Source organism: Myodes glareolus, chromosome 19, assembly GCF_982192425.1.
Source record: "Myodes glareolus chromosome 19, mMyoGla1.1, whole genome shotgun sequence".
Lineage (NCBI taxonomy): Eukaryota > Metazoa > Chordata > Mammalia > Rodentia > Cricetidae > Myodes > Myodes glareolus.
Window position 1 is genome coordinate 6,443,140 of NC_142044.1, and position 26,156 is coordinate 6,469,295.

The following is a 26,156-nucleotide window of genomic DNA, read 5'->3' on the forward strand; positions in this document are numbered from 1 at the left end:
GTCTCCTTTAAGTCACATAGCCACTGAAGAAGGTATTTTAATAGTTAATTCTCTGAGCTTCTTACCCACATCCTTAGCCTCTAATTAAGATTTGGGAGTTATTCTTGGATTTATTTACTGACATGCTAAGCAAGAGTAAGCCTGGATATAAATGTTCCCCATCTTTTGCTTCTCCAGTAAACAAGTGAATATTTGTGCACACACCATGTCACACTGGTCCAGTCTCTCCAGAAAGGTTAAATGCCATTTATCGAAAACTCTACCATCAATTCTTCACACACACACACACACACACACACACACACACACACACACACACACATATTGCTTTTTTGGTGTTTAGTGGAGATGTAAATTGTAAAGATTCTGGAAGGTGAGCCATCATGATCAGGCAACCCTCTAAGTCGGAGAAGGAGTCATTTGTCATGAACTACTATAAGAACAACCATTTGAATCCACTCTCAACTCGGAAGGCACACTGCACAGTGATACAAGTAGATGTTGGGAGCTCTGGACTTAATGTTGTGGGGACAGCGTGTCTCCAGGGCCCCCTTCTAAGTCATTGAATAGTGAGAAACAACAGCCAATACTTTTAAACGTGGATTTCTTTTAATATTTGTGGTGTGTGTGTGTGTGTGTGTGTGTGTGTGTGTGAGAGAGAGAGAGAGAGAGAGAGAGAGAGAGAGAGAGAGAGAGAGAGAGAGAGGTATTTAGGTCCCTGTGCAGGGAAGAAAAGGGGAAGGGTATTGGAGAACTTGGAGCTGTAGTTATATGCAGTTGTTAGCTGTCTACTGTGGGTGCTTGGAGCTAAACCCAAGTCCTCTGTAGAGTAGCAAGTGCCCTTAACTACTGAGTCGTCTCTCCAGCCCAGAATCCACTAAAACTCTTGTATTCTTTCCTTCTGAATCTCTCTATTGGATCATTTTTACGTATCTCTCCTTTGTTGAAGAATGTCTCTTTAAAGCTCTGCAGTTTATTAGGTAATTTTTGTTTGCAGATATTTAGTCAACGATCTCTCCCTTCCAACTGTATTTAATTGTCCAATTGTGTAAGCTATGATGGCAGGCTCAAGTTTGGATACAAGTGCTCTGTGTGGCAAAGGATGGGTTTACACCAGGGCTGATTGTTTTTCTTGTTCAGTGTCACTGACTGCTCCTTCATCACTAATTTAAAGATCCCACTTGGAGATATGATAATAGGATAATAGGTGAGCTACTGTATTTTACTCAGTACATATTTACTTTTAAAATGCTTGCGTTCCATAAAATGTATTTCAACCCTTTCCTAGAAGACAAAATAGACAGTCTCTAAGCCGTGTACGCATGCCGATCATTATCTCTTACAGAGGAGAGGGACGAAGGAAGAGAAGCTGTAAACAATAAGTTGTGAATAGGAATGACACACACTGCCTAATCAATGTCTTCCAGAACCGGCGAGTGACACCTCTTTGGTTTTTCGCAAATAAAAACCTCCTTACCATCACAATATAAACCATTATCTCTGCAGGCAAGGTATATTTAGGAATGTACAAAATGTACATTTCCTGCCAGCCTCCAGATCAGTAGGTGGGGATCTGAAGTCATGCAAATATTACAGTAAATGCGGGCAGCCGATTTCTAATTATTCCATATCAGCAGATTTGTGAGGAATATAATTTATTAAAAAAAGCGCAGTTTATGATCAGCGGACCTTGGTTATGACTGTTTAGGAATTCAGTGCATTTTGATCTAATCACAAAATCAAAATATTCATGAAACACAATGATATCTCCCCAAAGCAGCCGGGCAGCCATTAATTTTGAAATTCGGGTAATTTATTAGCACTTATCTGACACTGTAAAAGCTTACCTCTGTGTTTGTAATACGGAGAAAAGTGAAGGCAGTTGTAAAACTGATTCCTAACGATTTATAATGGTTTGCTGTAATTTGAGCCAGAAATTCAATTAAAATGTATGTCTAGTTTTGTTTCAAGATCTTTAGTTAAAAATTCTATTAAAATTCTATTTCTTTCTTGCATTAAATGTATCTGTTATCTGCATATACAAGAAATATAAGAAAATTCTATCATTTATTTCCCAGTCTCCATAAATGCCTTTAAAAGCATTCATTTTTATTTCATAATTCTCCCATGGTAGTCTCTGCAATTTATGTACAGTGGAGGAAGGCATACCACATGCGCCATTTTCTTGCTCAGGAAATACATACAACATGGAATGCCTTGGGGACAAACCAACTTTTATTTGGCACTTTATCAAACTGCTGGAAAACAAAGACAATGAAAGACACGTGTGACCCCAAATTGTTAACTTAATGGGATGTCTCTGGGGTCATTATAAACATATAACATTCCAGAAATTGAGGCAGAGACTGGACAAGACACGGGAAGTCAAAGAGTTCAATAGCCCCAGTAAACAATTCAAATAGGTCAAAACTTGAAAGAAATTGTTCTAGGTATGAAATTGCTGGGTTTTTTTGATACATAATGAGATTGATGAGTTAGTTGCAGAAGAATTCAGTTGATTCTTGCTTTGCGTTTTTTAAACTATAGTAAATCTTATAGTAATTATGAAATGCCATCATTAAAATACCTGCTCTTATTTCTTATTTGGGCAGAAGAGTCTATGATTTGAAATGGTAGCAAAGTTAATAGTTTATTCAAAATATTAATACCTGTGTGAATTTTTGAGTATTTCAGTCTTCTCAATAGTGTGCGCATTGGACACAGATGTTGTTGCTCCCCATGTTTAGCTGGAGTGGTGGGGGGGTACAAAGTTTCATAAAGACAGTAAGTGGGAAAGTCGAGAGATTGAGAAGTATTGTCTATGGCTGATCTACTTATCAGTTTTATCACATGGTGGGGTGAGGGGTGTGTGGGGGTGACAGTTACCTCATAGAGCCCAGGATATCAAAGTTGATTAATACTGGGGAGAGAGAGAGGGATGCTTTCCTGGTGCATCTCTGTTGTGTGAAAGTTACAGGGCGTGGTCCTGCTTCTCTCTGTCCAGCAGTGAATGTGCGCCTGAGCAGGATGCAAGAGGATGGAGCGCTAAATGTCCGGGAAAACACCAGAACACAAAAGGAAACAAGAGACAACCCTGTAACCCAGTGAAAGGAGCACAGAGAGCGTGAGAAAGTAAAAAAGAAGAGAGAGCTAACAAGCTAAGCCAGGGACAGAGGCGCAAGCTGAGGTCTAGACATTCCGAAGGAGCAGACGGGCTAGAGGAAGTCCCCACCTGCAGAGCTCCCAAGGATACCGTGAAGTTCTCCTGTGCGGGTAAGCTGTGGTCTTATAAAGGGACAGACCCAATACCCATCTTCTTAGCTGGAACCCACTGAGATTTCTCATTAGCAGCAACCACGGAGAGTCTGCTCTGCTCTCCCAGCTCTGGCGTCAGGAGACCCACACCCCACGCCATGGGCTGAGTTCGGATGAGCAGTTCTATTGGGTGAGATTGTTGATTAAAACATGGAGTTCGGTCTGGGGACTAGAGCTGTGGGGCAGGCAAGAGCCGACGGGAACACACTCTGGGAAGAGTTGGTGGGCAATTATGCTCTAGTTGGGTAGCATGTTGGTGGAGGAATTTTTATGCTTCAAAAACGCATTTAGTAGGCGAATATGAATGTGAATGGCATTGAGTAAAGTTATCTAAAGCAGAGCTGTGAGCGGAGATGTGTGGTCGGCGGTAGGTGGTGGTCAGGAGAGTATGTGCTGAGAATCCGTAAATCCCAATGCGTCTCAGCTGTTAGGGTGGCCTCCCAGTAAAGGGGAGAAGAGATCAGAGATATGGAAACATGTGGTAGTGGTGTTGGGAGCGCGCTCAGAGAGGAGAGTTGCCTTGGAGTCTAGGCAGTCTCCTGACCCTTCACCCACTTCCTGTCATGGGCAGGCCCACCTGCAAACCCTGTGTGTGTCCTGGAGAGCTTTGTGGGGAAGGCTGGAGACAGCCATCGGGTGACAGCGCTTTCCTCTACGGCAGCTCACAGTGACTGTCACCTCCTTTCCCAGATGTTCAATGCCCTGTTCTGGCCTCCTCAGACACTGCACACATGGTGCATTTACATATATGCACGCAAAACACTCACACACTTAATATTAAGAAGACAAATTATTTTTGTAAGGTTTTCATGCACTTAACTGGTTACCCAGAATGGCATTTTGATCTCATCACAGTGTCTGGACTTAAGATTTCTCAGTATATTTATATAATTTTTATGGTACCTTTTAAAAATAAACATCCTATACTTGGGAGGAGGCAGCACTTCGAGTCTCCAAATTTCTGGAGCTGTGAGTCCAGGCTCTCTGTTAATAATTCAGTCACGCTATTGACAAGGGGGATGTTTGGGGGCCCCTTGCTAGAGCATACACTCACCTATCTTCAGTAGGAGGAACCTGGGTCAGAAACTTTGGAAGCATGCTCTTTTCTCAGTCTAGAGTCTGAAATCCAGTAGATTGCGCGGTTTATTTTGACAGATAACCGAGTCATGAGTCCCTGTCCCCACTGAAAGCAGAGAGTCAGCTCTCAGCACATATGTGTTAACAGCGTCCTCTGTAAGTTCCATGCTGTAGCTGCGACAGCGTCTGTCTGTAGAAATGGAGTCTATGCGGATTGCAGAGAGGAGCCTCACACAGGTAACCAAGCTTTAGAATGGACGCGAGCACCAGAAAAGGCTGCCATGCCACCTGGTCCCTGGTCTTTTCTCCCTGGCCTCGGAATAAAATGGAAATTTATATACAAGAAGCATAGAGCTTTCTGAGTGCTTAGACTTTTTTTTGTTTGTGAGAAATTGTCTCTGTTAATTAAATTTCTTCCTATATCCTCAAAACAAAGGTACTTTTCCTGCAAGGCAGATGGCGTACAGAAATAACTCTAAAGGCTGTTTGTGGAAGGGTGTGGCTGACAAAAGGGTTGCACAGCCAGGGTCACATTCCCAAGGGTTACCTGGGCGAGACAAAACCAAAGGACCTTGAAATGAAGGAGCTGATGATTAATGAATGTTGAAAAATGTCACACCGGATAACTGGGGCGGGGGATGCAATAATTTGCTCCTCCTTACAAAAGTCTAATAGACACCAGGGTTCTGGGATTGTGAGAAGCGACACAGGAAGACTCACACATGCTGGGAAATAGCTAAGGGTTTGAAATCCAAGAAGTTTGAAACAATTTGCTAAAAATAAAAACAATTTATGCAGGATTCAGTGTCATCGCACCCGAGAGATGCAGGTGTGTGTGCAGGCCGCTCTTAGTGTGTTTGCTTTAGAAATCCCTCGTTTTACTTCAGAACCTTGTCCCATTCTTTTCCCACCAAACTTCTTGAAAAGGTTTTATACATACATACATACATACATACATACATACACACAGCACACACACACATACATACACACACAACACACACACATATATATTGAGCAATATATATACATACATACATACATATATATATATATATATATATATATATATATATTGAGCATTTATTTCTAGTCTCTCCACATAAAATCTCCACAGCAATCTTTATGCTTTGTGCTCTGGTGAGACCCTTCACTAAGTCCCCTCCCCTCTTAGTTCCTAATTGGCAGGACTTGCTCTTGGGTGCGATCTTTCCAGGTTCGTTCAGGCATGCCTTTCTGTTAATTACCACTGCTTTCCACGTTTGTTACTCACCAGATTCTCTCATTTGTCCTTGAGCCTCCTTCCTTCCTCCTTCCTTCTCAGTGTGTTTGTGACTTTTTAGGATCCTGATCTTGATCCACATCTAGGACCTGCAATGGGATTACCTGAACCCAGGCCTCCTAGATCTTGACTTGGGTTTTTTTTTCCCCTCTTGGAATGTCATCCTGTCTCATTATAGAGCTAAGGCCAGAAAGTTTCTGCAGTATGTTTTCTTCCCTAAGGTGTAGCAGTCTGGTGAGTGCTTTTTCCAACCAAATACATATGCCCTAGAACTATCTTCAAAAGGACGCTCTAGAACCATCCTCAGAAGGATGTTCTAGCACTATCTTCAGAAGGATGAGAAAATCCAAGAGAATTCAGCATAAATTCACTTCATTACTCCAACCTGCTCTATTGTTCACAAAAGCACTTGTTTTACTGACACCAAAGTACACTCTGCTATTGCATGTGAGTGTGTGCGCACACACACACACACACACACACACACACACACACACACACACGTGTATACACACACCTTCTCAAGTATCTTAGTTTCCTGATGCTTTCTCTGGGGTTATTTATTTATTTATTTATTTTTTGAGATACAGGCTTGGGCTTTGAACTTAAGGTCTATCATCTCAGATTCTTAATTGCTAGGACTCAGTTTTTTGCCTCTGTGCCCAATCCTCAAGAGATTTGAGCTTAACAAATTCAAATTTTGATGTGAGGAAACTAAATGTAAGATAAAAAAACATTCTTCTGTCATACAAGTAAATTTCCTAATTACTTCTTACCTCTCATTGTGGATTTGTGTCATGTTACTGGATCACAGTGACTATACACATGTTAATACCTTTGATGTAAAAAAAATTTCCCATTTGCTTATTATTACTTTATTTTTATGTCGATAATTTGTTTGTCCAAGTTCCCTTCCTCTATGCTCTTTGTGTCTTCTTCAGTGATGTGTTAGCTTTTAATAGAATCCAGGTGAGCTGGTTAGTTTTCACCGACCTGACACAAGCTGAGTCCCCTGGGAAGGGGGACCCTCAAGAGGCACTGCTGCCATCCAGTTGACTGTTCTGCACATCTGTAGGCATTTTCTTGATTAATGACTGATACAGGGAGGCCCAGTTCACTGCAGATGATGCCTCCTATGGACTGTTGGTCCTGGATTGCATAAGAAAGAAAACTGAGCAAGTCATGCAAAGCTACCAGGAAGCAGCATTTTTCCATGGTCTCTGCATAAGTTCCTGCCTCCAGATTCCTGCCTTGATGTTCCTCTAGAAATGTGTAAGGTGACATAATCCTTTTTCTGCTCAAGTTGCTTTTGGTCAGTGTTTTATCCCAGCAATGGAGAGGAAACTAGGACAGCAGGTATTAAGCCTGTTTTCATTGTGGCTAGTTTTTTTCTGTTATTTTAATTTTGAAAAAGCTTCAAACCTTTCAACTTCAATATTTTATATCTGTCATATTCTTTTTTGAGATTGCCCATCATTTTAAAATTTATGAAAACATTTCTACCTTTAATGACTCAATACACATTTGTCAACAATTTCTTGCCGTGTTTTGTTCTATTTAATTTCTCAATTCACCTGAAAGTTTAAGATATAGTGCCATGAGAAATAGTTTTTTCTTAAATACTTCTCAATTGTTTTCTCTCTTTAAAAAAGAATTTTAAATTTCACTCTGGTCCGGAATATACTTTTATATTACACTGAGTCTTAAAATATGTTTCTAATTCTGTTTCTGAACTGATTCATCTTTGTGTCTCAGTCATAGTTTCTCTCTCTCTCTCTCTCTCTCTCTCTGTGTGTGTGTGTGTTGTGTGATTTTTCTTTGTGGACTTCGGGTGTCCTATTTGACTACTTTCCACATTCCCTATTTGAGACAGTATTTTACTGAGTTTGAAGCTCCCCAGTTTTCCTATGGTGGGCAGTGAGTTTTAGGGATCCGCCCATCTCTGTCTCCTTGCCAGTGCTGGGGCTACAGACATACTCACCTGTGCCAGCTGACATGTGGGCGCAGGGGATTTGAACTCAGGTCCTCGTGCTTCTGCAGCACACAGTTTAATGAAAGCAACACCTTTCTATCCTAGAATTGAGCATTCTTTCTATGACTCTGTCTATTATCTTTATGTAAACCTTAATCATTGCGACTTCCAATGCTTTGAGCTCTGGGTGGGTACTGTAGTGTCAAGGGCCCTTCCGTCACCACTGTTGAAGTGTGGCTGTAATTGTGGCAGTAGTAAGGGATCTTGGAGAGATAGAGCACGTGGGCTCTGCCTTGGATGCCCTTGCAGTCCTAAGGGATTGATTCGCCTGGGAGTTAGACTCCAGATAAAAGGATGAATTCTGCCTGATTTCCTATCTTTCAGGGTTGCCTTCCACCATGATACAGCATGAAGGACGTCAGGAAGCTCTTTGTTCTTGGACTCCACAGCTAGACGCCAAACAAACTTAATGACTGGTAAACACTTCAGACCATCTTTCCTGTTAAGGCCGAATAGGGTGTTATGTGTCATGTTTTGCTTATCCCTGATGGACACCTTGATGACATTAGCGTCTGTGAATTGTGCCTTTATAGATACGGTTCGATAAATGACTTTTTAAGAACTTAGAATTCTTTTAGGTAAATAGACAAATTGGAACTTCACATCTGATGGATCTTATTGTAATTCTCTTTCTAATTGATTGAGGAATCACTGGACTATTTGAATTCCCATGAGTGTTGCACAGCCTCACGATTTCACTACATTCTCTTCAACAATTCTTACTGTATCGATTTATTTTTATAGCAATTATTATCAAGGTTTCAAAGGGATAATGCATTATAGTTTGGATTTGTGTTTTCCCAGTTGTTAATAATTAACATTCTTATGGACCTATTGGTCATTTGTATATCTTCTTTAGGGATGCATCTGTTCAACTCCTTTGCTCATAGAAGGCTTTGTTGCTGTTGTTTTTTAAAAAAGCTAAAGCAGTTCCTCTTTTCATGGTTTTCAAAATCTCAGCTTCAATTTATAATTGGGTTTCCCTTTCTCTGTGAAGCTCTTTCTGACTTTCCAAGGTAGAATTAGTGACTTCCTCCTTCTTGTGCTTCCTCTTTATGGCAGTACATACTAATTATCCAATTCAAGAAATGCATTTCTTCCCTCCAGCTCATGGGGTCAATGACTATGCCCTATTAATTTTTACATACATAATACTAATCATCATATTTGGCACACAGTAGGCACCCAATGAAGGCCTGCTGATTAATGATTAAGTCACTATATTATCTGTGTGTGCAAAAAATGCTGAACTTTACAGATAGTTATGTATTTAGAACATGGTTTATTAGGAAGTTAATAAGTCGTTTCTACTAAAAGTACCCTATTGGTTTTTATTTCTACCAAAAATAAGTGCTAATTTTTAACTCTGGAGGAACATTAAAATCATCTTCTTTCGTGGTTTACTCTCAGAGACACCAGGCGATGTCTTGGAACTGTGTTTTATAATAGCTCCCCAGGTGATTCTAATAAGTGGCCAAGGTTGAAAATCATGAAGAATCTCTAAGGACTGTGTGATCACAAAGTCTGCTGCTGTCTTCCACTTTCATGGAGCTGAGCCACCCAAGTGCCAAAGTATAGTGTCACCGAAGTGTCAAAGATAACACAGACATGAAAATTAGTTTTGTATCTAATCTTTCTTAGCTTCCTTAAAATAACACCTTTTCTCTATACCTCTTATTTCTCATAATTAATCACATTACAATGTAATTAGTAGGCCGACAATGTGCTGGAACCCCTTCCTACTTCTAATTTTTAAAAGCAGACATATTTATTAAGGAATTTATTTATAAAGATTTATTAAGGAATAGTGAGAACAGCAACTCTCAAGAGTGGGAGAGTCTCCAAATTAGGAATATTCTGTCCTCTTAAAAAATAGTTTGAGGGGCCTGGAGAGATGGCTTGATGTTTAAGGGCACTGGCTGCTCTTCAGAGGACCCACATTTTATTTCCAGCACCCACATGTGCTCGCAATTTTTGAGAAGTCTAGTTAGGATCTGGTGTTCTCTTCTGGTCTCCATGGGTCTAGTACATGTTCAGTGCACAGGCATACATGCAGACAAAACACCTGTACACATCCAATGATAGGATAAAAGGACAAACGTTAACAATTTGAATTTGAGATGAGTTCGGGTACCACACATCATTCATGAAGTCAGGTGGGAAGCTAGCACCTGCTGATGACCAAGCTGCCTCTACCCAGCACGTTAGCAACGCTTGTGACCAAGTGCTGGCAAAGGCTTTGCCTGGTAGATGTGGATTTGATATCTACTTATGGTTCTGTTTTTTGTTGCCATTTCTAGTTCTATCTTTGGCATTCTCTTAGTGTGCATTTTTGGATAAATTAGAGAAGTGAGAGTTAAGATGTCAAACGCGTGTGTCTGGCCACAGCTGTTCGGAGCCATTCTGTGCGTCAAGCTGAGGTCAAAAGGATGGGGAATGTCATTACTAAATGGTAACATTTTTAGGTCTTTAAAGAAATCCAAGTTCCTTTTACATCTATGCTTACTTTGTTTTTATTTTTTTTTTCCTTTCTGGGGTGATAGGTTGCACTCCAAGCTCTTGTCTGAGAGGTGCGCTTTAAAGTGACTTCAAATTTAGCTGCTCTAGAAAGCAACTTCTCAAGCAGTACTTTTTTTTGAAGCATTTTTTGTTTACTTTATTTACTTTATTTTTTAAAACAACTACCTTTTCTCATTTTACATACCAATCCCAGTTTCCACTCCTTCCCCTCCTCCTCTTCACTCCCCCTCCCCCCTCTCACCCTCTATCCACTCCTCAGAGCGGTATGGCTTCTCATGGGGAGTCAACAAAGTCTAACACATTGCTTTGGGGCGGGAACACTATGTCTAGGCTGAGCAAAGTTCCCTACGGAGAGAATGGGGTCCAAAACGTCAGTACAAGCATTAGGGATAAATGCTGGTCTCATTGCCAGTGGCCCCACATTCTGAGGACCTAGTTTGGTCCTATGTTGGTTCCTTTTGCTGTCAAGCTGGAGTTGGTGAGCTCCCATTAGCTCAGGTGTTTCAGTGAGTATCCCCATCATGGTCTTGACCTCTTTGCCTATATTCTAACTCCTCCCACTCTTCGACTGGACTTTGGGAGCTCAGCCCAATGGTCTGTTGCGTATGTGTGCATCTGCTTCCATCAGTTGTTGGATGAAGGTTCTATGGTGACATTTAAGATAGTCATCAATCTGACTATAGGGCATGGCCAGTTCAGGCACCCTCTCCATTATTGCTTAGGGTTTGAGCTGGGGTCATCCTTGTAGATTCCTGGGAATTTCTCTAGTGCCAAGTTTCTTTCCAGCAGTACTTTTAAAGTTAACATACATAGGATGCATAGAGCTTCAGTGGAGACGCAGATTTCTTTCTCAGGAAGATGTGTTTCATTTGAAGGAACCATGTGATGCACTTTTATAGATCCCTTTGATACATTAACAAAAACACTAAAGATTACTTCGTAGTTTCCAATTCCACGACCTGTGCTATAGGCATCTATTCAACCTTATTATGACTCATTGCTTTAAGACACTATCATATTCAGGTATTTGAAATGCATCTGCATCTATTTTGAAGCTAACAAAAATTCACATGAGCATGAATCAGTTTTGGGTACCATAACAATGAGTTGAGAAGTAGAATGAGATTTGGGCAGTAACACACATTGTGCTACTAATCAGTCCAGCTAGAGGTAGCATTAAAGCATTAGCAAAAGTGAACAAAGGTCAGCCTGGGTGACTGGGGAAGCACCTGTGCATGCCGACACATTGAGCCTGTAAAGAACTGTGTGGAACAGCAATCAAGAGGGATGCAAGCACTCTATTTGTTACTTATCCTTGTTTTAAAACTAGACAAAAACACAGCTAAATGGTGGATAACCAAAACCATCTTTGTGGGTGCCTCACATATGCTTATTTTCAGCTGTTAGCATCTGCAACATTTCTTATGTTTTGCTGGAGTACTACTTTTGAAGTTAGTGGTGTTCATTGAGCTCACCTGTAGTGAAGGCCTGGCATGGCCATGAATTAGCTCCTTTTAGGCAAATCACACATCCAATCACAAATAGAAATAGATGGAAATGACTTCCTGTTCCCACATGTGGAGAAGTCTGAAGTGGGTATCTGCATTTCCAAGACTATTGTTGTGGAATATTATTTGAAGATGTGCTATTTTCATTGATGCTGTGGAATATTTGCTTAATGATGCAAAGATGTGTTGCATTCTTTTGCGTTGCATTTGTTTAACTTGGTAAAGCTGTGTTACCCTGCGTGCCTAAAACTTCTGTTTGGTCTAATAAGGAGCTGAAAAACCAATAGCTAGGCAGGAAAGAGAAATAGTTGGGGTTTGTGAGCAGAGAGAATAAAGACAAGGAGAAATCTAGCAAGAAGGAGGAGTGAGAAAAGGAGAAGGAGATGAGGACATCAGGGGCCAGCCACCCAGCCACCCAGCCACCCAGCCACCCAGCCACCCAGCCACCCAGCCACGCAGCCACCCAGCCACTCAGCCATCAGCCCTCCAGTTCCGCAGCCACCCAGCCACTCAACCCTCCAGTTCCCCAGCCACCCAGCCACCCAGTCAGCCACAGACCAAGAAGGAAAGAAAGATATATAGAAAAAGAAAGGTTAAAAAGTCCACAGGCAAAATGTAGTTAAAGAGAAATGGGATAATTTAAGTTAGAAAAGCTGGCAAGAAGCAAGTCAAGCTAAGGCTGGGCATTCATAAGTAAGAATAAGTCTTTGTATATTTATTTGGGAGCTGGATGGCAGGCCCCCCAAATAAGAAAAAAAAAGACCCAACTGTGGACTACCCCTGGGTTATCTCGGGACTGGGAGGGGACTGGTTTAACTTTTATTGCCTTGTTTCCCCATTACTTCCTTGCTCCTCACCCACCAAACAGGAAAATAAAAGCTCATCTTAGAATCCACTTAGTAATCCAACTATGATATAAGTGGCATGCTATTTTTATTTTTAAGTTTAGAAAGGAAAGTTTATGTGTGATTACATGAAACCCAGTGGTAAAGCAGAACCTCTGGGAACTCTGTCTTTAGCTATGAATCATGCACATGGCCACCCTGAGTCTCAATTTCTTTATTTATAAAATGAATGATGGAGTAAATGATTCCACTTTAAAACTATTATTTTAGAACATAAATTTTGGATTCTTTTACCCTTACCTTGTGCATTTTTCACATGTTTTAGCTTTTTCTCTTTAAACCGAGTATTGCCACTCAAGTCTGCTGGGTGACGTGTACACCCCCACCCCGTTCACTCCCCCTAGCTCAGGCTCTGGGTTCCTCTTTTCCTACTGCCTGCCTTCCTCAGTGGTTGGAAGTTACAGCCATAGCTACAAGGCAGCCCCCTTTTCATCAGAACCCTCACTTTCTTCCTCCTTCTCAGCTCTATCTTGATGAGACTGAAGCTGTTGCTCACTGGGGTCCCCCCAGTTTCTCCCTACATGAGGTGGAAGTACTGGTGCCTCTGCTTGACTTCATTTGCACAGCTCAATAAAAAGGGATTTCGTATGATACTGAGCAGATACTCATCACACAGAGGGATTTTTTTGACTTTTTAGGCGTCTGAAATAGTTATGCGACCTGCTAGCAGAGCTTTCCTTCAGGGAGATGGATGTAAGGAGAAAAAGGAAATTTTAAGTCAGTAGGGTGGGGACATCCTGTACTATAAATATTTATTCTTTAAAAAATGCAAGCATGATTGCTACTTTTATGACCTTACTGGTGTAGAAGTCTTCCTTGGTTTCTCATGTCCCTACAGATCTGTAGTCCGTCTTCCTGGCAGAGAAAAAGATATTTAGGTGCTTTCTTTTGCTTGGTGGCTATTATTAGATTTGCAATAGACATTATGGGGAAGAGCCTATTGGGGCCACCATAGCCTCACCATTGCTCAGAAAGTACTTCCTAGAGTACGGCTGTCACGCATTGTGTTTTGAAGGTGGTTTGTCTCAGTTTGTTGAGGCTTTGGCATTCAAAGTCTGAGGAGTCTGGTAATTCTATCAGGTACCTCCCAGTCCAAATGAATGATGGTAGGACATATAAAGCACTGGACCTATGGGTAGGTCAAAGCGTTGATACAAGACCTGAAAACAGAACTCCACAGAAACGTCGCATTTCCCACAAATATTGGTTATTTTGTGTGTCAGCTTGACACAAGCTAGAGACATCAGAGGAAGGAGCCTCAGTTGAGGAAATGCCCGAATGAGATACAGCTGTAAGGCATTTTCTCATTTAGTGATCAATGGGAGATGGCCCAGCCCATGGTGGGTGGTACCATCCCTGGGCTGTTGTTCCTCGGTTCTATTAGAAGGTTGGCTGAGCAAAGCAGGGGAAGCAAGCCAGTAATCAGTTCTTCTCCGTGGCCCCTGCATCAGCTCCTACCTCTTGGTTCCTGCCCTGGTCGAGTTCCTGTCCTGACTTCCTTCAGTGTTGAACAGCAATGTGGAAGGGTAAGCCAAATAAACCCTTTCCTCCCCAATTAGTTTTCTGTCGTGGTGTTTCCCTGTAGCAATTGATTGACACCCTAACTAAGACAAACCCCGTCGAGGAGTAAACTGAGTGTGACCCTGGTACCCAAGCCCAACAGCATTTCCACTAGCATCTGGAATGAGTTTCTAATCTTCCTGGACTCTTTATTCACATCAATTCTGAGCTAAGCTAAATTTGGCTGCATCATTTTCTTGAACTCCAGAGATTTTCCCCAAGTTAGTAGGCTGATTAATTAATTAATAGCAATGGGATTCCAACTCAGGATTTTGCATATGATACACAAGAATGCTGTCACTGTCCTCTATTTCAAGTTCTTAGTGTTTTGAGACTATGTAACCCAAGTCTTAAATTCATTTCCTTCCTGCTTCCACTTCTCCAGTGCGGGATTACACCTGTACATCACCACACTTTAAACCAGCAAACGTGTAAACTCCTAAATCTTCTGAACTAAAAACAGATTACGGGAGTGCTAGGCTGGTTAACGGAGCAATGTCTAGTACACGCCCCAAATGGTCTGGACACTTTCTTTCCTAGCTTGGGTTCAAGGAGGCAGATCCAGTCTATCTGTTGCCAGCTCTCTGGCAATAGCTGTGGCTTCCTTTATGTGAAGTGGCTCCAAACGGAGGTGACTTCAGCGAAGCACCTGTCATGTTCCCTCTACTATTACAGCATTTTTTTCTTCATCAAAATTGAAAGTCCTTGCTGATAATTTCTCCACTTCTCTGATTCTCAAATTCTTACAGCAGCTTATTGGGTCAGGGGCAGCACTTCTCATCAAATATGCTTCTGATGTTCTCTGGTCCACAAGAAGCCAGGTAGACCAACAAAAGCCATGCCTGTGCATACTAAGCTAGGCTGTGGTATTCTCATGAGCCATCCTGAGGCTTCTCTCCAGTCTGTTTTATAGTACTACAGCATCCCAGACAGTGATGCCTCTGTCAATTACTGTTCATGAACTGTAACATGGGGCCCTATTTCAGCTCACCCTGGGTGTGCTGCATCAAAAGGAAAGATGCTCTTACTGTTAAGTCACTGAGGTTTTAGAATTATTCACTGCCATAGTAAATTTAGTTTGTCAAGGGCCAGCAAGGTAGGGAAACTTAGAGCCAAGCCAGACAACTTAAGCTTCATCCCTGAAACTCAACCAGAAGAGGAAGAGATCTTAGACAAATTGTCTTCTGACTTCTGCATGTGCTGTGGCGCGCACACACATACACATGTAATAAAAAAAATCAAATCAGTTTGTCATGACCAATTTGGTACCTTTAAAAAAGTGTTGCAGAATAAAAAGGGACAACTTGAAGTCACTTTGGGTTAGTGATCAGGGTTACCGGTAATGCTTGAGTTAGCTGAGACTGGAGAGGGAGCCCTTGATGAATGCTGGCTCTCCAAAATGTTGCCAAAACAAAATCTCCACAAGCCAGTGTTCAGCTCATCACTTACTACGTTAAGGGAGACCGTCTCTTGGCTGGAGCCCTTGGGAAGAGCTGTAATATAACCATGTAGGAGTGGTGGTTTCCATAAAATATAAGTGAGGGATGAGAGTTGCCCCTTTGCGACAGCAAATACAGTAGTAGGCAGCCTTCACCAATTCTGGTCTTGCCCAAGCAGGACTTGGATGAGGAGCTGTGGCAGAAATATGTGCTCAGTAAGCAATATTTTAAAAATGCAGATTTCAGGATCTCGGAGCCTCAGAGCATTTTAATATCTAAAATAATTGACCATGGCATCCAGCATGGTCAATTGCTTCCGGTGAATTTACACTAACAATATCGCTGTGTACTTACTGAGTGCAAGTTCCGGCACTAGGTGTGGTGGTACATTAGGATAGCAAAAGGCGTAGTGTTGTACCAACAGCTCCCTCCAGATTTCCACTGCTGGTACACAGGTTTGTGCCTCATTCATAAGATATGCGTAAAAAGGATTAGTGTGGATCACTGTACAGGGTGTGACTCGGGGACACAAGGCGGAAGGGCTCCTGGTATCTGGAATATTGTTGGTAGCCGTGACAGGAAGGAAGAGTTTGAATCATGTGTGAGCTCTGGACTGTTTCAGCTCAAACAGTGCATGTAGAGATGGCTGTTAAGTTGCTTTGTAGCCACTAGACTCTAAAATCTATTTTTAAAAATGCTATTCAGCGAATAAGAATTTTAAATAGTACATTCATATTCAAATTCCGCCATGTCCAAACCAAAGGTTATTTATGCATATTCTTGATACAGCAAGGAGACCAACTACTGTTACTTTGGCTTCTACAGGGAGTCAAAGATTTGAAAGGTGGGTAGATTTCATAGGCTAAAACGGTATATTGTATTAGCATGACATTTTTGGTAGGTGGGTGGGGAAGCTTTGGCATATTTGACTGTCTTTGTCTGGTTGCAACAGAGCAAAGCAAGTTTGGGATGATTTCCAAGTAGAAAGAGGCACCCTATGGTCTGGGAACAGTGGGATTAAGATTATTGATGCTATTGATGTTTACAGTTAAAACACTTCATTTTGTGTACATGTGTATTTTGTCTGTATGTGTGTCTGTGCACTGTGTATGTAGCTGGCAACGAGACCGGGAGAGAGCATTTGATGCTCTGAAACTGTAGTTATAGATAGTAGGGAGCTACTGTATGGTTGCTGGGAGCTGAACCTAGATCTTCAGAAAAGCACCGGTGTTCTGAACCACTGAGCCACGGGTCCAACCCTGAGAGAAGCTTTGAGTTATGAGCCTATGGTGGTGGCATAGAGTTTTGCAATGTGATTATACGGTATTGAGTTATTGCTTTCTGAGATAGTGGAACAAGTTGAGACACAGTTGGACCAGTGAACAAATCTCCCTTGATCTTATTGTCTTCACACAATGGAATGGTGGATTAGATGATATCTCAGTTTTCTTCCAATTCCTTCTTTTTTTTTGCCTAGGAATTCATGATGACACTTGTCACAGATGGTTTGATTACATCATATTTGTCAATTGCTCATAAAGATGAATTTTGATTTTTTTCCCCTTAGGAATAATTAAAGGGTGAAATCATGTTATTCCACAAGGTTTGAAAATGAATACATTCATTGAATTATGAAATTCTTTATAATAAGCAACCGCTCTCTGTTCTTCAATAGTGACAGCTTTGGAGGGGGGAGTTTATCTTTGCTAGAATCTGTGACTGCGTATTGGGCAACTGGTGTAGTGAGCTTTTCTCTTCATACATGTCTGGAGTAAAGGCTCTTCTTAGATTGTAGACACATTCTTGCCTCTCAGACCTCGAGGCCATTCATGACCCTGCCACTTAGATGTGCAGTCAGCTGGAAATCTTTATTCAAAGGAGCTGCTTCAGGCATCGCTGCTGCCAGGCTGATGCTTCTTGCCCAGCTGCCCACTCTATGCCCCAAAGTTAGACTCTATGCCCTAGTGCAACCTGAACCCTTCCCTGCATATGGTTTCTCCACTTCAGTTCACCCAACCACTGCAGTACAGTCACCTCTGGGCACAGAGCACTGTCATTGTTTTAGAAATGTTACACTGGGCCTATTTTCATGTAAATTATGAAAAATAGATGCTTAGCCATGGTATGAGGGTGTATTTATCAAGTGCCAGCAGTGTGATTGTGTCTGTGTGTAAAGCAAAGATCTCTTTCTAGAGAGGGTATCTGAGCTAGGCATGGGACAAGAATGTCGAATAATGACTGAGGTCTGTCTTGGTGCTGGGCCAACTTCTTTCCATGAACAAAGAATCACTCAATCATCAAAATCACTTGGATCGAGACACTGGTACTAATTATATCCCCATTTTAAAGATGAGAAAAATGAGGCTTGCGAAGATTAAAATCACTTGCTTGGGGTCATGTGTGGAAAAATTACATGCTCCAGTAATGCCATTAGAGTTGATGAATGGACAGACTTTTATTTTTAATTTTATGTGATAGCTGTACTTTTTCATTTGAGAAAAAATGGATTTTGAGTACCTTCATCTTATTTTACTTGTAATAGATCATCAAAATGATGCCACAATACAACAGAGACCTATGAATCACATACTTAGAATGACTGTTGGTTAAAAGAATGATGTTTAAGTATCTGACATCCTAAATTTCAAGTTGACTCACTCATGAAAGTCAAGCGCTGATTCTATATCTGGTGGTGGCAATGGTAACCGTAGACTTGCTGGCATGAACTAATAATACCCTGAGTCCTGTCTCTGTGACCTTGCAGAACTTATTCAGCCTGTTTCTGTGTTTGTTGTTTGGTTTCTTGAGATAGGATATTTGTTACTCTATAGTCCTGACTTGTCTGGAACTTTGTATGTATTACAGACTGACCTCAAACTTTGCAGTGAACCTCCTACCTCTGCTTCCTGAGTACTAATCTAAATCGTTCACTCCACACTTCCATCTCCTTTCCAAATGATGAAAACCTAGTGCTGGGTTTATAGGTGTGTGCCGCCATGCCTGGGTCTGCTGATATTCTTTGAAAGGTTATTTTTGTTTCAGTGAATAGAGTGGGAGCTTATTGCTTCCATGGATCCTGTGACGAGCAGTGGGAAAGGCATCGAATCACTTCTCCCTAGCTGTCCATCTGTACGATGGGGACCACGAGTAACTTCACAGTGAATGCTGGCCCGAGCATTTGGGAATGCACCATGCAGATGGTAAATCTCACTCCCTTTCACATATGGTCCTTCCCCAGAGAGATGGGCTGAGCAACATTTTTTTTTCCTGAATCTTCTCAGGCATGGGCTTCAATGAACATTCATGAATTGTTCATAATCGTGCAGTATACAACTTTGTAGAAGCATGCATTTGGTTTGAATCTTGATGAAGGTTTTTTTTTTATTTATCTCTGTTTTTCTGGCATAAAATTTAGAACAGCAGCAATGCAATCTGTTGTTTGTTTAGAGAATATAGCAGAAGGTGTGTGTGTGTGTGCGTGTGTGTGTGTGTGTGTGTATGTGTGTGTGTGTGTTTGCACGAGTGTGTGTGGGGGTACTCATATTATGTTCACATTCCAGTACAGATGAAATTTCTTCAATCAAGAGTTACCTGAAATAGCTATTGTTATTTGGGAAGAAATGGAGGTTTAGAATGAATTAAAGCTATGGTCTTACTGTAGCCCAGAGTGAAGAAAAATGTGCTTTTATCTTTCCTTCCCCAATGTGCATGGGTGCACACATACCCACACACACTCACACACGTATACGCGTGCACACAACAGAAGGGGGACTTCTCTCAGTAGAATTCTTCTCGACTTGGCTTCAGCAGCTTTAACTTTTCCCCACCGCTCTCACCCCTCTGGTTTTGGAAATTGAGCTTTGTTGGAGAGAGAGGAAGCCTCTGAGCTGGAGGAAGAATTACCATAGCAACATGGCAATGAGTTCTGCCTACAAAGGTCTCTGCCATGATTGGCTTTTGCTCTTGGCCCGAGCGAAGTAGTGTGTGAGTTGTCCTTACCTTCCACCTCCCATTGCCCAGTCAGCTGTGACCGGAAGTTTCCTTTCTTCCCCAGATCTCCCTACCTTTAGCATCCCTCTGTAAACTTGATCTTCCTTGTCTTCACACACAGCCAGAGATGCTCAGTGCCAATTTTCTTACATGTTTCAGATTATGGGCCAGCCTTGTATAAGACTTGGTTGGCAGCTACCCCGGTTGCCACTCAGTGCTCGGGAAAAGAGCTCTTTCTGAGCAAAATGATACCCAGAGGAGAAGGGATGCAAGCATGGAAGGAAAGAGGGCAGTGGATTGGTGGCTGGACTTTTTTAGAGAAGACTGGAGTTCAAGGCTTTTCCTAGGAACATCACAGAGATAATCTTTGATTTAACAATATAAACGATCTCAGTAATATGATACCAAGTTAAAAAAAAGTAAGCTTTAGAAGAGCACCTACCCTTGTGACCAAGTTCAAAACTAAGCAATACAATCTTTGAGAATCCATCTTATGTTGTGATTTTGAGAGAGGGAGAGGGATAGAAAGAGAGAGAGAGAGAGAGAGAGAGAGAGAGAGAGAGAGAGAGAGAGAGAGAGAGAGAGAGAATACCCTCAGACACACATGCATGTATAATAGAACAACTAACATGTGGAGTTACCTGAAAACAAGGATTGAATGGTGTGTAGTGGTAGAAATATGAATAGTCATCACTACATTTCTATTACTTAGTTCCTTAAGGTGGCTGTGCCTGAGCCAGTAATGTTGGTAGTCACTAAGGCACAATTATGGTTAAATCATTTTTGTATATTTGATGGCTAAAACACCAGGTCACAAATGAAATACTCTTGAACTATGTCTGCCAGGTACCCAGGCTCCCCAAAACTTAGTTAGCTTTCCTGCAAAGTAAAAGGTCTGAGATAAATTGAGTCTCAGTGTATTTTAGGCAGAAGAGCAGTAAGGTTGGGGAAGGCTGCCGAGATTTGACTATGTGTCAGATCCTTAACCCTGGCAATATCATACTGTGGTATCAGAATTACCCGAGACTTCCTTGTCAACATCACTCATATTTTGATGATATATGATATTATCTGAGACAGTAAAAGTAATATAAAAAATCCACATAAAGATGGAAAATAGACAGAGAGTCTGAATTATGTATGCTATAGTGCTTTCTTTGAAATTTTTTGACTGTTAATGAGCTAAGCTAAACCAGCATTTATATTTTAAAGGTATTTTGCCTTCAAAATTTGAGGCTAAGGATATGCTACTTTGGAAAAGAAGTTCTGCTTCTGTTTCCACAGAAGATGAGAACCTGTGGATTCCTTCCAGGCTAATATGGTTTAATGGAATAAGACCCACCTGAAAGGTCTCCATGAACACTAAAAATATTTCACCCAACAAACAACAGAAAACAGTTTGGAGAAAACTACATCCACATTCCCAAAATGACTGCTTATAAATGTTTATTTTTATTTTAAAAGAGCTAGTTATAAATGTGATTAATGGTCACAGTCAATTTATAAAAAAATAAGGAGGATATAATATAGAGATGACTACTCTACATTAGTATGGATTTTGGTCTATTGATATAAATTTAAAGTTGAGTTTATTACACTGTATATAAATATAAATATATATATATTTCTACTCTTCTTTAAGGTATTATGTCTATACAGGTAATCTAAAATTGTAATGTATAGTTAATAAATACAGACTAATATGTGGTCATCTATAATAATCAAACTTTTAATTACACTAGTTAGGTTTTCTAGGTATACAAAGATATATTAGATAATTTTCAACACTTCAAAGACCTATGGAATATGGCATTTTAAAGTTTTTAAGAACTTAGATTTTTCTCAACAGTGAGACAAGTCTACTTCTGGCAGTACCAATTATTTCAGAGAGGTTTATGGGCATCTAGGAAACTAATTATGGAATTTGCCTTCAATATGACAAGGCTAGTCATTTGGGCAAGACACTGCTCCTGCCCAGACTGCTTGATGGTATGCTGTATGAACTGGACATGCAGGGCCCACAGAAAGGTCACCGCTGAACTTTCCAAAAGATGGGATTGTTCTTCAGGGTTCCTGTTTCACAGAGAGAATTGCCAGACATTCTTCAGGACATAGAAGGAGACAACTGATGAACTTTGTCATTATAAGGCAGAACAGATCTTCAAAATCCTACTTTACCAAAAAGTCTGCCAGATACTATGGGCTATTTCTGCTGCCCTTGGTGGTCCCCAGAGGTGGAAGTTAAGTCTCTATTGCTGAAGACACCACAGACTTCACATATAGAGCTCAGAAGTCCCTGAGCTGGAACTGACCCCAAAGCCTCATCCTGGGGACTAATTAATATTCATAGTTCCAGAAGCACCATGAATACTTTAAAAGGACAGCTATGACACCAATGAGCTACAAAAAAGACCAGCATGGCACAGTAACCCTAATGATGCAGTAATGACACACATACCTCGTCAAGAACCAACAGTTCTCTAATGGGACTTAAGATCTACTCAACAAGAGGAAAATCATGCCAAGTACTGGAAATCTAATCAACTACCTACCTGGGGCTAGAGAAAACAGGGATATTGGAGAAGATACAACTGTCATTTTATTAAACCAGCACAATCACTAACCACAATCTAAATATTTGTCCTTATACCTACAGATAAATGTAGTCCCCACCTCAAATATAAAAGAAATAATTAAAGATACAGTTGTCAATGGTACTCTTCAGATTTTATTATTGGTTATCTTAAGAAGGAAGTATCATATTACCATGGCATATATTGGCTTTTTTGATAACGTTTTGGATTTTAGCATACTTGAGACGCTTTGTAACCCCATACTCTGGATGCAATTTCCATAAATTTTATGAAAAAGATGAGGAGATCAAGGCTCTAAAAGGTCAAGGCCACCTTACCTGAGAACTCCATATTCTCTAAAGTCATAGGCAGACACACAGGGAGAAACTTCTGCTAAGGGGAAAAGATAACTCGAGTAGCCTTAGAAAGTCTGAAAAATGTTATGTTTTCCTGTCTATTCCCTAGATGCTGTAATTCTGATGCTTGTCTTTTTTTGAGCTAGATGATCTGCATTCATTTATCTGTTGTTGAATAGAAAGATGCTTGTAAAGTTGACATTTTAAATACATGGAGGAAAAGTGTGCGCCTTGCCTTTTCAAAGTTAAACACCACAAACTAAAACTATTCTTTTGAAAATGACTTAAATGTGTCAAAATATCTTACTCACGGATAGGGAGATGGCTCTGTAGGTAAAGCACTTACCATGCAAATATGAGGGTAGGGTCTTTGATGCCCAGCATGAAGGAAAACCTGGATGGGGGCAGCAGTCTCCCTGAGATCTCAGCATCCAGGAGACAGAATCAAGGGTTCTTGGCAGCAAACTGGCTGGCTAGATTAGTCAAAATGGGAGGAGACCCTGCACCCATAAAGTACAGAGTAATCAAGGAAGATGCCCAATACCAATCTTCAGGCTCCACATTCTGTGCACATATATGTACCTGTACCAGGACTTCTTTTTAGACCACCAACCAGCTCCCAAATCATGACACAGAGATTTATTATTAGTTTTGAAAACTCAGCCTTAGTTCTTATTTTAATCTGTTTCTCTTTATCAACGTTTTACCTTGGGTCTAATTGGCTGGCTTCTGGCCTGATCATGTTACTCTCTTTCTTCCTCCTTCTCTCCTCCTTTTCCCTTCTCTCCTTGAGCCTAGGTCTTTACCCCTTCTTACTTTCTTTTCAGCTTAGACCAATCAGGTGTCTTGGGCAGGCAAGGTGAAACAAATGTGATACATCTTTACATAATTAAACAAAAGCAACACAAACAAATGTAATGTGTTCTTGCCTAATTAAACAAGCACAGCATAAACAAACATAACATGTCTTTACATTGTTAGTGATATTCCACAACATGTGCCTGTGCCTTCACACATGCAGTGCCCCCACACACAATAGAGCACGCCTTTCTTCCCCAAAATTGTTGCAGTCCTAAATCACTTTTGAATACTCTTGGGAAAATTTCTACAGCTGAATGTCTTTGGGTTGTTTCCTTCAGTGTAAAACAAGAAGAGAGTGAGACAATGATTGTATGACATACGGCATCCCCTAAAGCAGCATTCCCTAAAACAGGATGCTTCTAAACAGGGCCTTGTAGCTGAGGTTCTTCCAGGGAGGGTTCACATGGTTTCTACTTATGTATTCATCCTCATTCACTGATGTTTGGGGGTCATTAAACCTTAATTCAATTATTAATTTGCTTATAGCATTTCAACATGAATGTATCACAGTGGTTCAAGACACCAACCTAAGAGTCACGTCCAGCAGCAAGGAGGGAGTCACTCATGACCTCCTTGCAGGAAGGTTCATGAAAAAAATTAATCTCCAGTGAAAAAAGTGGAGGCTGTGTGTGGATTAGTCCTAGGACATGGAGCTGCTGTCAGATGGTTGCCAATTTTTCTCCAGAAAAAGAAATAGAACTTTGAGAATGTCTCTAGAAATCTGGAATTTGAGCAGATCTCAGAGTGGGTATCACTGCAAGAAGTCAGGACAGGAAATCAAACAGGGCAAGAACCTGGAGGCAGGAGCTGATGCAGAGACCATGGAGGGGTACTGCTTGATTTGTGTCAATGAAAATATAAAAAATAAAATGAGAATCTAGTGCTATTCTTCTTAATTAAAAGGTTAGTTTTAGACAGCTTGTCCTACTGAAGGCTAGTCTTCATAAGCTTTATTTGTAGGCAATACTAGTTTGCTTAGGTTTAAACAGATGACAAACTTCTGGTCAGCACATTCTGAGCTGCAGAGGTACTTTTCAAGTGTACACAACTGAGATATTCCCCATTCATGCTGTAAAGTTATCCCTTTTGAAAATAAATAAATGTAAAACTTATTTATTTTTATAGATGTATAATGTATTTTGGTTGTATTTACCCCTTCTCCCTCCTTCTAACTCCCTGAATACACATTCTAATGCACCTTCTTCCCATTTCATGTAAATTTAAAGTTATAACTCACTGAATCTAATTAGTGCTTTCCAAGTGTGCCTTGGTGGGTTCATCCACTGTGGCATGGACAATGTACCAGTAGCCCCCTTCTAAGAAAAGTGACTATTCCTTCCCCAGTATTCAATAACCCTCAGGAAGGGGTGGGGAATCTGGAGCCCCTTCCCAACCACATTCTGGAATTTCTAACTGGATTGGTCTTGTGTAATGAACAACAGCTCCTGAAAATTCATGTGTGTAACAGCCCTATCATGTCCAGGGAACACCTTCTCATGGCACTTGTTGTCATCCCTTGGCTCTTTCTGACTCTTCTTCTGCAACGGTCCCTGAGTCTGGAGGAGAGAAGATAGAGATGCCCAGCTCCAGCTGGACACTCATAGTTGCTTACTCTCAGCATCTTCAGCACTTATGCACCCCTGCATTAACCACCATCCAGGGCAGGAAGAAGCTTCTCTTACCAAGATGAAAAACAGCATAAATAGATGAATACAAACATAAACGTTTAGAAGGAAATTTGATAACATGACTGTTAGGCAAAACAACACCAGTGGCCTCCCTGCTAGGGCTGATGGCTTAGCAAGCACACGGCATGAATTCCTTTTGCTATAGAAGGCCTCAAGTCCATGAAAGAGAACAGGTGTTTACCACAGATATAGTTTTGCCATTATTGTCCAGTGGGCACATCTTACTTGTGGCTCAGCATTGTAGAAGGCAGGGTCCAGGGCTGGGAAAGACCACTGATGTCTGTCTCCTTAGTAACTCATAAGGAGATAGCTTACACTGGGCACTGAGGCTTTCATTATTCTTGTCACCTTGGAGCATTATTGTTCACATATGCAGGATCCATCTGTTCAAACACTTTTGAAAAAAATCTGTATTTTAACTTAGCTTACAAATTAGTGATGCTTCATAAAATACCCAAACCCTTCTCCGCTCCCCACTGCTGTCTGATTTTTTTATACCATACATGTCCTGATGCCCCCTTCCATTGTATTTCATACCTTGGTGGACATTTTAGTTTGGCTTTGCTATTGGCAGGCATAAGTATTGTTTACCCTTTTATTGTATTTCGTAATTGAGTTGACATTTTAGTTTGGTTTTTGTTATCAGCAGGCATAAGTATTATTTACTTTGGTCACTCAATTGTGGCGACTACTGGGATATTTCTAATTGTAGGGGTACACAGTTGTAACTGCAGTACTTGCGAGGCTGAGGCAGGAGGATTGAACATTTGTCCCAAGCCTGAGTTATACAGGAAGACCCTGTCTCAAAAACTAGTATATAAATAAAGCCATGAATGCAAAGAGGAGGGGAGTGAGTCCTGCTCTTGGACTTTTAACCCCACAGATCTCTGTGGAACTTTCTTCAGGACTACTTATTAATATCCTGGGTTTAAAGATGAAATCACATCTGTATCCAGGAGTCTGCTGGTAGGTCTCATGGTCCCAAATGAATTACTATGTAAATGAAGACTAGGAATGGTGTCTTTTGATTTGAAGCCCAATTCACGCAGA